This window comes from Cornus florida, unplaced genomic scaffold, assembly GCF_030987335.1.
Source record: "Cornus florida cultivar Cherokee Brave unplaced genomic scaffold, ASM3098733v1 CherokeeBrave_3.0.0_Hap2_Chr03, whole genome shotgun sequence".
NCBI classification, from domain to species: Eukaryota; Viridiplantae; Streptophyta; class Magnoliopsida; order Cornales; family Cornaceae; genus Cornus; species Cornus florida.
In genome coordinates, this window is record NW_026775573.1 from 52721412 (window position 1) to 52735432 (window position 14021).

Sequence of the window (14021 nt, forward strand, 5' to 3'; positions counted from 1 at the left end):
TTATCTCTTGATCTTCCCTTTTGACCAAAATTAATATAAAAATCTCAAAATACCCTTAATAATCATTAATAATATAAATTTAAAACATGTAGGAGTTTTTTTTTTTTTTGAAGGACAACACTTGTGTACTCACTATTGAGTAGATAATCATATTGGTGATCCAATCACAAATTTACATAACTACAAAATCAGTAAATTAATAAATAAGAAATATATATATGGGGATAAATGTAACCACCATCTTTAATTTTCTTTTTTATTACTTTTTTAATTTTGTAATTAAAAACTAGTTTGTACCTAAATACAAACGTAGTTTAAGAAAAAACTATGTTTGTATTACCTACCTAACAGTGAATATTACTTACCTAACGGTGAATATCTAAGTATTGGACTTTTTTTAATTACATTTCGGAGATATGTGGAAATGTTTCTCCACATAATTGTTCATATTCATTACTAGTCAGAAAGAAACCAAAAAAAGTCAGGGTCACACACAAAATAAACAGAAGTATAGGGACATTCAGTGATAAATACAGAAATAAAATCCAGTGAGAGAAATATTTCCACTGTCCAGTTTGAATCCATAACCGATACGACGAAAACAGTGAGGGTATATAAAGATGTTCATTCACAAGAATCACAACGTCTCTCTCCATAATTCCCGGATTCAGACTTCCTGCACAACCTGCTCGCCTCAGCAGGTAACACTTCTTCCGTTACTTTTTCAATCCATTATTCCTCTGTTTTGTCTTTCAATTCAATTCTGTATTTTGGGTTGATTTCAAACAGGTTCTTACTTGCATTGTAGTTGATATGTGTGTGTATGTGTGTGTGTTTTTTTTGACTCATCACTGCATACAAGAAAGGCTGTGTTTGTACAATTTGGCTGATGTTATTTTTTTTTATTGTTCAGGAAAGATGTTGGCCAATGGTTTTGATGAAGGAGAGAAGGAATCTTCCGATTCTTGTAATAATCAGGTAATGCTTTTGGGTATATGTGAACTGAGCTCTCTCTCTCTCTCTCTCTCTCTCTCTATATATATATATATATATATATCTATTTTTCTCTCTCTCTCTAATATTTTCCTCTCTTACCTTGAGCCATCATGATGATTCCTTTCCCCCCTTCTTTCTTTAGTTTTTTTAAGTATTGGGTAATATTTTGGGGACGATTGATTATTTCTGTTTATGGTTGGTTTAATTTTCAATTAGTTTATGTTTATCTTATTGGAAGTCTTAAACTTAAAGGCCTTATAGCTAAGTAATATGGGCACAATATTTATTTTTATTTTTTATTTTTTCAGATTTTTGCTGACCTACTTAATATTGCATTTTCCTACATCAATGATATGTTTTGTGCAATGAATTTTGAATGCATATACAGGGGTTTATGAAATTTGTGTAACAATTACCGAAACACATTTCTTGGATACTCGTACCATTTAAGCGTTATGGGAGAAGTACATTTCTGATGTGTCTCCTGAATAATACCATAAGTGACAAGTTATTGCTGCTAAATTAAGAAAGCGTTTTGTGATAGGAAGCTCATTCATCGATAAGAAGACCGAAGCTCAAGCTAGCTTTAGTTAATTCATGGAGTCAGGAACGGACCTAGGAATTTTCACTTAGAGAGGGGCTGAACTATAACATGTAAATAAAATTATATTATATGTGTGTATGTATATATTTTATATATAAAAGAAGTTGTTAGAGAAAATTATCTATAAACCAAAAGTATTTCATAACTCATTAAAAGCATTGAATAAGGGGATGTTGTTTAACTGTGTTCCCTCCAATTTTGGGCTTTCAAAAGTAAGGTTGACCTGAGCTCATGCTGAAGTTCTTTGTAGGCATTGACGGAGCCACATGTTAAATTTTTATTTGCTTTCAAGCTCAGAATACATAAGATTTTTTTTTTTTTTTTGGGTGCTTTGGGGAGAGGGTTTGGCCCCCATTGTTCCCTTAATAGGTCTGGCCCTAATTCTGGTAGGCTGGAAATGGTGACATGAAATTTCATTCATCCCCAAGAAACTTACTACAAAGTATAATTTCAATTTAGCATCAAAGCTCATACATATACATTACATTGTTTACATCCACGTTTTCACAAATTTTTCTTATTTGCAACAACTATTAATGTTATACTACTTCCAATGACCTGCTATCAACCCTAGTCCTCTTTAGTCTTTACCCATCAGTTTTGCATCCTTGCATGTGTGAGAAAAATTAGGCTTAATTAAGCTAATGGAAATTAGAAAAAATTGGAACTAGAATTAGAATGAAAGCTAAGGGCAATAGTCAAAAAAAATAAATAAAAATGAACTGAATTTAAATTAATCAACCTTCCTCACACGATCGACCTACTTGGGCTGTGTATGTGAGACACACTGGCAGTGACATGACATAGAGGACTACAATCGAACAAATTATGGAGCTCAACTGATTGACCTATCAATGGTGGCAAAATAGTAATGAAATGTGGCAGAGGAGTCCCATGTACCCCTCACTATAAATAGTGGACACCCACCCTCTTTTGGTATGTAGAGAGAAAAAGAAGAGAGACAGAGAGAGAAAATTGAAGAAAAAAAGAGAAAGATGAGGAATGAAACAAGATGAGACTTTGCTTGAGCACCAGAACTGTTTGAGCGAGCACTGAGACCCACCAATAGGATTGTAAAAGTTAGAGTAGTGGAACGACTCCTATCCTTTGAAGTTAGGTGACCAGACCGATCTCCCTACATATATTAATTTTATGTTCTACAATATGCCCAGATGTTATGTTATGTTACGATATCACCTTACTTACATAATGTCCTGATTTAGATATATGGTATGTAGAATTGCTTATGCTACCATAAATCCATAAACTGATTATGTGCATAATTCTGTCGGATAATTAATCGTGTTTTTATAAATTGTATCATTGAATTATGTTATATGTGCTGCATCAAAATGTGATGAAAAAATCAGTAGTATTAAAACAGGTGCAGCTGCGTTTATGTTCAATTTCTTTCAACAATCGTGTTTTGAAAGATTGACTATTAATAAATTTTCTTTTGTGGATAATATAATGAGCTGAAAGTTTCTCTGCAAATAAGTTGCATAAAACTGAGTTGCTGATGTGTCAACCTGATGTAAATTTTCAAACACAAAAATAAAAAATTACTCAAATTACACTATTCCTGTCTTGGTGACCATGGTATATTCTTCAGATTCAGAATAGATCTTCTACATGTTCTTCCAAACTCATTAGGCGAAATTGCCAACACATGACATGAAGAGCTACTACATTTTAAAAAAAAAAAAAAAAAAAATTTGTGGTTGCTTTTTGATTGGTCATGATGGAGATGGATTGACTATATTTGAAACTGAACTTAGAGATCATGAAATTTAAGACACTTGCAAAAAGCAAAAAAAAAAAGGGACCTTTCATCCTTCATTTAGGTCTATAACCATATTTGCATATCCATTGGGTTCTTCTTCGTGCGTAATTGATGCACACTTTTTGAGGCTTTTGTTTCAGAGTTGATACCTTAAACCTTTAAATGCTGGTGTAATTTCTCTTTCTTCTTTTCTTTCTCAGGTTAAGGTTGACCCAGGGAAACCTGCATTGATGACTTGGCAGCGAAAAGTAGATAGTAAGGAAATTGCCCTCCGAAAATTCCATACAACATTAAAAGAGAAAATTCATATGGTATGCAACTTAAATGAATGCTCTGCTCACACACACATACAAATTTTTGCAGCTTCAAAACTTTAATTAAATGAGTGTAAATTCAGATTTAAAGATGACAGGACTGTTAGTCATAAACAAACAAGTTACTTCTCTAATTGAAAGATGCAACCGTGAAAATTTAGAAGATTGTGCAGTATATTTGAAGTTAGTCATGCTCAACTTGCTAAAACTATTGAAGATGACTATGGTCTAGGCTTCACGTCAATATGCTTCTGTGAATCTCAATAATAGCTCAAGTATGAGAGCTTTTCTTGATGTAGAAGTTCTAGTGAAATTGTGAAACTACGGACCAGTCTACCACAACTTACAACATACTGTTTTTTTGGTTGTTTAACACTATACCCTATGTTCTAATTGTATAATACTATACCCTATGTTCGATTCAGCAACTTTATTTGTAACAAATGTTCACTTGCATGTATGGTTGAATGCATGAAAATTAATGATACGGCAGAAGTACATGGTAGATGCATGATTCCATGTTGATCATGTAGATTTCTAACATAATCTTTATCCTCTCTGGTACTGGCTCAGTGGCTCTTTGTCCTCTTGTTGTCGTTAATATCTCTCTTTGTTTTTCTGTAGTTTCCAATAGGTTGTCGGCTTTTGCAACTTGTCCTAGAAGCAGCCGAAAAGGGAAAGGTAAGTTTCTTCTACTGTAAAGGTCGAACTCTGATTGATTTTTGACTAGGTGAGCATATACATTTACTTTATTTTCTTTTTGTTGCAGGGGGTGTTTTTGAACCCTCTTACGAGCCACTTTGTCACATCTTGTCATGGTGTCCCCCTAGGTGGTATTGGGTAAATTCCTTAGTCTAAATTTGTGATCACAATTCATATTCACAATTCATTATTTACCAATCATATCAGTGGAATAGACAATATTATAGTATTGATTCATTAATGTCTCTTTAGACTATATCCTCAAAATTTTTGATATCTGAAAATTGAAATGCGTCTCTCTATTGAGGATTGATGTGTTGAAGACTTACATTTCTGCCACGCCTAACCTATGTTTGGGTAATTGCAAAAGAATCCATCTTTCGTTCACTTCAAATTGGTTCAGCGAACATAATCAACCCAATAAATCCTTTTTCCTAACTACTTGGGATCACTTACATGAAACCTATTTTTCTATTCCACTCTATCCAAGGCCATAGCCTCAGTTAAACCACATTGTTCTGCCAACATAACAACCTTTTCTCTTCTTTTTTTTTGTTTTTCTGGTAACGAGTTATAAGTTTGCTAATTTTCTCCAAAACCTCTACCGGACCCTGAACCCCTGTCCAAAGGGTTGAAGTACAAATAAACTTCAAACCCTAACAGGCTTGTAAGGACTGATAATTTGCTAACTTTCTCACTGTATTATTTTTTAACTTTGGTCACATACCTTGAAAAAGATAAACCAAGATATTCTATATAATATGTTCCCAGGGGCACATAAAACCATGATCTGATGTCCATATATGTTGGAACAAGATAATGATTTTCATATCCACGAATTTCATTACCAGATTCTGTTGGCACCATGTAATATATATTCTTGTTGGCCGCAATGTTATAATTGACCAATTGCACATACCTCTTTCAATTTTCTCCTGTTTGTTGAAAGAATACAATTTTCAGTGCAGGAAGCATCGGAAGGAGTTACAAAGGCAAATTTCTGCATTGGCAACTATTCCCTAGACTATGTGAACACAAACCAGTTTTAGCAAATCAGTTTTCGGTAAGTTTGACACATTTATTAAAGGCATATCACTGTGTCATCCTTCAACAGTTCACCTTTACAAGAGAATCGTTTCATTACAACTTTTCATTCCATGGTCCTTTTGGAATCAGTTTTTACAATTTCTGCGTTGGCAACTATCATTTTCCTCTAATACCTGAGATTCCTCATTATGAAGGTTTAGCAGTTGTAGGAAAAGAAAGGTTATTGATGTAAGTAGGACACACACATTAGAGTAATAGTTAGCATGAGGAGAAGCTTACCTCAGTTAGTCACATGGAACTACTTTTACTTTGTCCATGGAGAAATTATGGGCCATATTCAGGAAAATTAAACACAGTCATGGTCGCAGTCTCATGGACGTGAGGTGCAATGAAGGCACTGTAATGGAGATAGTGTAACGGTATTAGCCATTGCAGTTGTGAAGTTTTTTCCACCTCAAAAATCTTAATTAAAACGAACTGATACTTAAATTCTAACTCCAGAATTCAATAAAAACATGTTTAGTGATTTCTCATGGATTTTATTCAATATTAAAGGTGTTTGATATGACTACGGGCCTATAAATTAAATTTTAAGCGGTTGTCAACAATTAAAGTTTACTAATATCTGCTTAATGGATTATAATGAATATATATGTGCAACTTTTATGATATTTTTAATTCAGTCTTTATTTAAATTTTTTTTGTTTCTATAAAAAACAATTTGTGCTGGCTAATATATGTGTAAATATCAAGTATTTAATAGTATTTATTTCTACCATTTTTTAATTTTTTTTATCAATTTTATTAACTTCTTAATTTTTATTTTATTTTATTTACTTTGTTCCTTTATTTTTATAAAAAAGTATTAATGAATGCCAATATATGTGTAATTACACAAATAATATACTTACAAAAATATATTTTACAAATAATTAAAACATTTTACAAATATATGTATTTATAATTTAATAATATACTTGCACAAATACATTTTACAAATAATTGAAACAAAAAACTCAAAAGTTTTTAATTTAAAAATTCATAAAATTGGAAAAAACCGAAAAATTTTAAAATCCATAAGCTAAAACATTAGATCATGTTTACAATAAGCGACACAAAAAATTATGATTTAAATATTGTATGAATGTGAAACACTTACTACCATTTTCAAAAGTATTAAAGAATTAGTAGATCAGGAGATTCATAGCAAGATCCATGAACAGATATGTTAAATCTAAGTTAAAACAACATTTTTATGTTAGATTTAAGTGAAATGTAGAAAAATGTTTACAATGTACAAATGTAAATCACTTATCCCTTTCGAAAATATTCAAATATTAGTAGATCAGGAGATTAATTGTAAGATCCAGGAATAAGTATTTAAAAGTAGAAAAAAGCTATAATCCTACCAATTATAGGAATTCTTGTATTTTTAACTTTGGTTTTGTAGATGTAAATTGTTTTGATGTGTTTGGGTGTGGTAGAGTGTATAAATAATTAAACACCCTCTCTTAAAGCTTAAACTTTTAGAGTAGATGCTGATTAACACAATGCTCTCTTCCAAGATTAGCAACAATTTTGCATGGACCATGTTAGGTCGTGTCAAACTAAAGCATGCATGAAAATTCGTAGAACAACGTTATGGAATTGTTGCCATTTCTTCTCTGAACATGTGCTCTTACTCAACTGAAAAATGAATGTTAAGAGGAGTGATAATTGACTTAACATTTTTAACATTGAACTTTTAAAGAATCCATTTGACTTATTTCTCCTTTGACAGGTGTAACTTCTTGGCTTTCCTTTTACGAAAAATCATTATATCCTGACTTTTCTCTATATATATATATTTTAAATCTATAGCAAATGAATTAAATAACTCATCTTTCAGCTTGCCAGTCAGGTAAACATTCTCGCAATAGACCAATATATCATCAACAAAGAGTAAAAAGGAAAATGAATTTATAAATATGTATTCCCACTAATCACACTGATCTGCTTCTGTTTTTTCTACCTATAATCCACCATAAGTGAGACAAAACTTTTGTACCTGAAGGATAAGGATCATAATCCTAGGCTTTGATAGTTAGAGTGCACAAGTGGCCTGATCTAGACCTAGAGGGGTGAATAGGTTTCACTAATCCAAATTACAAACTTTAACAGAAATGAAAAAATGAAAATATTTTCTTAGGTATGATTTGAATTTCAACTAACTATATAAACATGTAAAAATCATTATGTTTGCAGATATGAAGCAAGTAAAAATGTGAAGTAGACAAGCTTTATCAAAGAGTACATTATGAACTTTAGATTTGATAGCCTCATGTGTGTTAGTAGTAGAGCTGCCAAAAATAAACAATGCATTTGTAAAACGGAATATTCTTACATTTTCATAATTACATCAGAAAGCTAATATAAGTGTTAAGTTGTTACTGAAACTTAGTCCTTGCCAAATTATAAGAATTGTTTTAATTTGGACTGAATCTCTTATGCGGGTTTTTGTTTCACGCTCAACTGGTGAAAAGTATTCTACTGTACTGTGCCCAGGGAGCCCAGAAGTGTCAAAGTAAGCAGCTACTACATTGCCTCACTGCCATAGAAATTTAATCTTTCTTTTGAAATGGTGTGTTGTATATACATATAGCCACTGTGTGTTTTGAGTTGGTAAATAAATGAATTTTGAAGAAATGAAGAAAATAGAAGCTAGAATCAATTTTGTCTAGTCATGGAAATTTTATGTACAAAGTAAGTAACCAATAAAGATCTCACTGAAAATAATGTGGATAAGCAGTGAGAGTTCAGCTTCAGGAATTGAAACTTGGGACTGGAATCTGAACGGGAGTAATTCCACATAACATGCATTGTTCCCAAGGGCTTGGACTGTATATGAGGGTAATTTTATGTTCAACCGTTATATTAATTTCTTACTGCAGTGACCTTCATCATGGAAAATTTATCGTAAAGATGTATCTTTCTTTTCTCTTTTCATACAGGAGAACCTGATCCAGAACTTCGAATAGTTTGTCGTCAAATTTCCCCTTTCATTCCCCATAACTATAAGGAGAGCAGCTTCCCTGTAACTGTATTTACTTTTACGGTAGGTTAGAACTTCTCAGAAATTTATTTGTTGGAAAGTTGATATATATTTACATTCAATTTGACATTAAAAGGTTGGTTTCAATTTTCTTCAGCTGTTTAATTCAGGAAAGACTTCAGCAGATGTCACCTTGCTCTTCACATGGGCTGTAAGTTCTCTTTCTATCTATTCTTTTCTTGCAACAAATTAATGATTTTCTACCAATTTCTAGTTTTATCTATATTGCAATCTTTTTGTCAATAATTTCTTTTCATGGTTCACCCTGTGTCTTGCATAGACTTTTGAAAGAATATGGCATGAGATAAGCCATAGCATCTGATGGCAACCATTCTTGTTTAATGTGCATTCAGAATTCTGTTGGTGGGGTTTCTGGATCTTCTGGTCATCACTACAATTCAAAGATTAGGTAAAAACAGACATTGGGTTGATCCATTCCCATATATTTTAATTTGACTTATTGCTTATAGAATATTGGTTAGTTCACACCAAGTAATTGAAATACTTGGTATCGAGGCTTTATTAAGTTGAGATTCTATAAATATATAATTCTTGCTTTCTTATTTGCATACCTTTCTGCAAAATTATGTATCTAATACTAAATTCCTTTAATGTTTATTTTACTAGGATGAAGGATGGTATTCATAGTGTGCTCCTGCATCACATGCAAGTTCCTCTTCTCTATATATTTGAAAAATGATCCAAATTCGATTTTAAACCATTCAATTATTCATCACATCTATTTTGGCTTCTCCCTAACACCCAATGTATATACAGGACTGCCAATGAACTACCCCCAATTACTTTTGCTATTGCAGCAGAAGAGACGGATTTCGTTCATGTCTCAGAGTGTCCTTGCTTTGTGATATCTGGAAACTCCCCTGGTTTCACAGCAAAAGATATGTGGCATGAAATAAAAGAGGTTAGTTGGCCCAGCTCTCTACTTATGCAATACCACCGAGAAATACTTTGGACCTGCTTTTGGCATGGTTTGGCATCTCGCCTCCAATATGAAATAGGATGAAGTTCCATTTGTTATGGTTACTCCTGGGTCCCAGTCCAGTAACAAGTTCTGGTTCTACTTAGCATTCTTGGAGTTTCATTACAAGTTTGCCAGCGGGAATTGGTTGGACTGTTCCAATTGAATTTGCTAGGAATGGATGGACATAAAAAAAAAAAATAAAAAAAAAACAGTGTTTAAGGAATGTTAAGTTAAAAAACAGATTTTTTTTTTCAGTGTTCTGTTTTTAGCATATCTATTTATTTTATAGAAAGTTCCCATTGACATACTGGCCTAGATATTGTTGAGAAGCTTATTTGATTAGAAGCTACATTTTGTGATGCCTTCTGAAAGTTGATGACTCCTGAAATTATAGGTTGTTAACTTTAAATTGACACGCCAATGTTTTCTGCTGGATTTTAGTTTACAATTTTGTGATTTTATTTTATTTAGTTTGTAAGGACATGCTTTTAGGTTTGTTTGTGTTTTTCTGATTTAGCTTAGCCTGCAAATTTTTTTTATGTCCCTGCTCCTCTGCCAAAGGGAAGTGTTTTAGTTTATAGGTTTCTTATGAATTTGAGAAACATATTTTTTGATATATGTTGGTGCTTAAGATTTTATCATAGTGTAAATAAATACATAGCACGAATTATTTGTCAATCTTTTGTACTCTCCTGCCTGTTCTCCACAGACTTTGATCTGTACTTCTGTTCTAATAGCATGGATCCTTTGATCGCTTCAATTCAACTGAAATGTCAATGCCTTCAGAACCAGGATCTTCTGTCGGGGCAGCCATTGCAGCTTCTGTAACAATTCCATCAAATGCAGTACAGACTGTCACATTTTCATTGGCATGGGACTGCCCTCAAGTAAACTTTGGGAGTGGAAGCACTTACCACAAGTAGGTTACCAAAAGCTTGTCTGATCAAAATCACAGATTAGAACATCATGCTTTTTTTTCTTTCTGAAAAACAATTTTTTTGACAGGCGTTACACCAAATTTTATGGTACTCATGGGGATGCTGCAGCAAATATTGCACATGATGCTATTCTTGGTAATGGTTTTTTTGCCTCCTTCATGGGATGGTTCAGTTTGGACTAAAAAGGGTATTGTGTTTTGGGTTCCAATCCTTTTGAGTTGGATACAAGACATTGATATATTCTAATTTTGGTCATTTGCTTTAGCATCACTACATTCATGAAATGTTTTATTAGAATTTGCTTTCTCAAAATATCATCAGTTAGTAAAGTCCTTGTTCTTCATCTCTGAAACATAGAGCACAGTCATTGGGAGTCCCAGATAGAAGTTTGGCAAAGGCCTATTCTTGAAGACAGGAGGCTTCCGGAATGGTGAGCTTGGATGATTCAATTGCTCATCTGCAGGTACCCAATCACTCTCTTCAACGAGCTCTGCTATCTCAATTCAGGTGGAACAGTCTGGACAGGTACTCATTAATATACTCTCTCTCTCTCTCTCTCTCTCTCTCTCAACATTGTCCAAATTATGCAAATTAATAAAAAGGGTATTGTCCCTTTGCAGATGGATCACTTCCAGGTCACAGTTTAGCAACCATTGCCAGAAAATATTCCCTTGAGAGGTCCAATTTAGATGTAAAAAATACTACCAATTTATCTTGTCAAAATGAAACTTGTGTGGAAATTCTTGAAAGGATGACTTCAATACTTGAGGAGGTGTACACTCCGATATCACAGAATTCTGCTTTTGGAACAAATCTGCTTCAAAAGGGAGAGGAAAACATTGGCCAATTCCTCTACTTTGAAGGGATGGAATATCACGTGTTGAACACGTATGATGTTCATTTTTACGCATCTTTTGCACTAACTATGCTATTCCCACAACTCGAACTCAGCATCCAAAGAGACTTTGCTGCAGCAGTAATGATGCATGATCCAAGTAAGATGAAACTTTTGTATAATGGAAAATGGGTCTCACGGAAGGTGCTCGGTGCTGTTCCTCATCATATTGGAATGAATGACCCATGGTTTGAAGTAAATGCATATAATCTTTATAACACAGATAGTTGGAAAGATTTGAATTCAAAATTTGTTCTGCAAGTCTACAGGGATGTGGTTGCCACAGGTGATACGAACTTTGCACAAGCTGTTTGGCCTTCAGTTTATGTTGCAATGGCTTTTTTGGACCAGTTTGATAGGGATGGGGATGGGATGATAGAAAATGACGGATTTCCTGATCAGACATATGATACATGGACTGTCTCTGGTGTGAGTGCATACTGTGGTGGGCTATGGGTGGCAGCATTGCAGGCTGCTTCAGCTATGGCACGTGTAGTTGGTGACAAGGGATCTGAGGATTACTTTTGGTTTAAGTTTCAGAAGGCAAAGACGGTATATGAGAAGTTATGGAATGGTTCTTACTCTAACTATGACAACAGTGGTGGTAGTACGAGTTCATCTATTCAGGCGGATCAGCTTGCTGGGCAATGGTCTGTTGCAATAAGAGTAACTTCTTTATATTGTAACTTCTTATATTTCTTAAGGGTGCTTCTATTGCAGTTTTTGTTATTTGGTAGTGTTTTTGAAGTACTTTTCTTGATCTTAAAGCGGAATTTGCTTTATTTTATTTTTTTCTTTTCAAAAGAAAGAAAAGTTCTTCTGAAATGCTAACCAATGATGCTTAAGTTTCTCCATGTCATCATTGACTAGTTGGTTCCCATGCTACCGCTGAAATTCTCATAGACTTATATGTATTTATTTGTATGTATATATACATAAATGCACAAATGTGTATGTGTGGCAATAAAGAGAGAGAGAGAGAGAGATATGGGCAATCTTTACTTCATTGGTCAGTATGTATAAACTGTATTTTGCTTGTATTGAAGAAAATTGTTATAAACTTGTACTCATTTAATGAGATGCTTTGTAGGTATGCTCGAGCATGTGGTCTCCTACCAATTGTTGATGAAGAAAAAGCAAAAATTGCACTTGAGAAGGTTTATAATTTCAATGTCTTAAAGGTGAAGGATGGGAGACGGGGGGCTGTGAACGGGATGCTGCCAGATGGAAAACCTGACATGTCATCAATGGAGTCAAGAGAAATATGTGCCGGAGTTACATATGCTGTTGCTGCAGGTATGATTCATGAAGACATGGTGGAAATGGCATTTCAAACTGCTAGCGGTGTCTATGAAGGTGCTTGGTCCGAAAAAGGACTTGGGTGAGTTAAGATTTCTCTTTTTTCTCCCCAGAATTTCCTTATGATTGCTCATTAATGTATTGTTGTTTCTCATACAGGTATTCATTTCAAACTCCAGAGGGTTGGAACACCGACGACCAGTACAGATCTCTATGCTACATGCGCCCTTTGGCCATATGGGCAATGCAATGGGCATTAACGCAACCAAAACCTTTCAAGCAGGAGATGAAGCCAGAAGTAAAGGAAGATTCTTTGTTCAGGCACCATGCTGGATTCTCAAGAGTTGCTCACCTTCTTAAGCTGCCGGAAGAGGAAGCTTCGAGAAGCCTTTTGCAGGTTCTTTATGACTGGGCTTGCAAAAGAGAGAAGTGGTGAGAGAATTTTCTCTCAAAAATTTGAATTTTCAAGATGGGCATATGCTGCACTTTGCTGAGGTATCTACTGCTTGGGATTTATTCTTTTGGTGTGATCAGCTTTATCATGGTTCCAAGTCTTTTAGAAGTTCGTTTCTGCTGCCTTGTGGGCTCTGCGGAGAGAGAGGAATGCTAGACTTCATGGGACTGCTCTGTCATCTCATGAGACAGTGGCTAGACATATTCTTTTGGAGGTTTTGGAAGTCCAGAATGCTACTATACAGATCTATTTGTGCAACACTCTGTTTCTTCAGTTTGCTTTGTACTTTCTCTTTAGTTATACGCCATATCCGTATCTTGTTTGTATTGTTTTCTCTTTCTGAGGGTATGCCCTCTGCGCACCTGTACTTCGTTTTTCTATTCTTAATACAGCACCATTTATGAAAAAAAAAATTAAAAATTCAAGATGGACAAAATCAAATGCTGTCATGATGTTGGTTCATCATTCAAAATAAGAAAACATTAAATATTGCATGTAATATAATTTGATTCAACCAAACTATTGGAATCTTGAAATGTATGTATGATCAAATGCCATTTAAGGTAACCAAGTCACATGCAGTTACAGAAGAGCATGATGTTTGGCAAAGGCAATTGACACAGGTTAGTTTGAATATCAACCATACCTTCGCATTTTTTTTTTTTTTTTTTTTAGGGTTAGGTAAATACTCCCAACTATACATTATGAGACACGAATCCCAATCCTTCACCTCCCCTTCGAGGGAGGAGAGGTAAGAGGCTATGCCCTAGGTTAATTACAAATGGCAATGGGTGCCGGAAAGGCCTTCTCAATCCCTGTTTAAAATAGCTAACCCATCCCCGTCCAAAATCCTTTATTAAAGGGGGCAAGGCGAGAACGGGTTTTGTTGAATACTTTCGTAATTATATTACGAAAT

General features: G+C 34.2%; 1 pseudogene; it reads left to right on the top strand.

Annotated features, from left to right (window-relative positions):
• The first annotated feature begins 585 nt into the window (after nucleotides 1-585).
• On the top strand, nucleotides 586-13535 carry LOC132300535 (uncharacterized; annotated as a pseudogene).
• Nucleotides 13536-14021: the final 486 nt, after the last annotated feature.